The sequence below is a fragment of the Sinocyclocheilus rhinocerous genome, unplaced genomic scaffold (assembly GCF_001515625.1).
Source record: "Sinocyclocheilus rhinocerous isolate Xijiao unplaced genomic scaffold, SAMN03320098_v1.1 scaffold1938, whole genome shotgun sequence".
NCBI classification, from domain to species: Eukaryota; Metazoa; Chordata; class Actinopteri; order Cypriniformes; family Cyprinidae; genus Sinocyclocheilus; species Sinocyclocheilus rhinocerous.
In genome coordinates this window covers 1127357-1129299 of record NW_015629065.1, presented here as the reverse complement: position 1 = coordinate 1129299, position 1943 = coordinate 1127357, and positions in this window count along the sequence as shown.

Genomic DNA, 1943 nt, shown 5'->3' with positions numbered 1-1943 from the left:
TGTGCACAGCCAGCCTTGTACTCTTCTAGGTTAAAAAAAAACTGTCGTCCATAAAATGCGTTGCACAAATTCGAACATCTGGGTTGTGCTGTTCTGTTGTAAATAAATCTTAACCAATGATTCCTAATTGCATCTACTTCCGGAAGGCCAAATAAAGTGATTTTGCTTTTGCCTAGAAACACAGCGTCTCCCTGACATGTTGCTTCAACACTAACTGCGGTTACTGACACCATGCCTTCTTTCTTTGCGTGCACATTTGCGGCGGGATTATGCAAATATTTCCACATAGTGGGGTAGATATGTGGGGGCGTGTTAGAATGAGCCGTTTTAGGGGGGCGTGGCAGAGTCTTAACTTTGATAAAGAATATCTCTTTGGTTTTGAGACTTTAGTCTTTGCAACTTCAGGGATCTTATCTATGCACAATCAGCTTGTAACACTCCAAAGAGAAAGGAAAACTTGAAATCGCATCATATGACCCCTTTAAGAGATTTGAACCAGCATACCGAATTGAATGGTAGCCGATTTTCCCATGTTGGCAATTTTGGGTGTCCGCCATTTTGAATTTTTTCTTCAAATGCTATATTTTATGAACACATTGGCGTACCGTTACAAAATTCAATATGTGTCCTCCGTCCTATGCCCTGAAGGTACTCAAAAAGTTTTGGGGGCAGCATCACCTTGTGGTAAAAATATATATTGTGCCACCTATTGGTCAAAAGTGATAAATCATTAATTAATAGCCTATTACTAGTGACTTATCTTAAAATATCTATAATTGCTCAGAGGTCTTAGAACCCCAGTAATTGCTGCTTGCAGCTATTTTTTTAATGATTTCGTTATTATTATTCCCCCCACCCGTTTTTAGTTTATATTTATAATAGTTTATATTGAAATTATTTATATTATTTATTTAATTATTTAAACCCATCCATATGTGTACACTGATGCATATGTGAGTAGTCATAATTTTTTTTATTTTGATTATTTTTATGGTTATTTTTTAAGTAGATTTTTTTTATCTATGTTTTAATTATTAAAATGTTTACAAATGATTTTAGATATAATAAGTTTTGCACTTTACCAAAGACTGGCATTACACCATTAACACCATTTTGAGAAAGTAAGGCTTTTTTCATTTCAAAATTTTTCTCATTACATCATTGTGTATAACACATGATATATGGGTATATTATATAATTGCCGAGAAGGTGCTTGCGTGAAGCTCATTCGTGCAAGACTCTGCTCCTGATTCTTATCAGCTCCTCAATCGTTGCTTTCAATCTCCATATATCTCCATATAGGATGGCACCAGCAGACATGTTGTGGCAGATATGGCATGTCCAGATAGACTTCTGCCAAGGCAGTGGCTGTGGCAGAGAGACAGCCTGGTGCTGCCATCTGCAGGTGAGGTCACTGGGTTCAGTGAGTGCACAGAGCTTGGATGATGGTCACTGGAGACATCTGAGGCTCTGATAACACAAACCTGGCCAACTTCACCCACCTTTAATGTCACGTCTCCTCTCTTCCTGGCCAGACCTCCAAAGAGGGCTTAGCACTTGCGTGCTGTATGCGTGTGTGGATGCCAGACTGCGCAGAAGGATGTAACTGGAGCGCTCCGTCAGCACTGGGGGAGCCCATAGTGCTGCTGCCTGCCTCTTTTGGGGTCATAGGGGAAATGGTGCAGGGCTTACACAGCTGCCAGTTCCAAGCACAGACATGGGAGAGACTCGGAGTGAGTGGGTGATTCTCACGGAACATGGTCAGAAAAATATTTCACTTAATTAATTATTATTTAAGAACATTATTTATTTTCATACACATTTATTAAAATAAATTATAATAAAATACAAATCAATTAATAAATACAAATATACAACAACATATGCAATAATATAAAATTCACAATAACAAAATAATATACAGTTATATGTATATGAATATA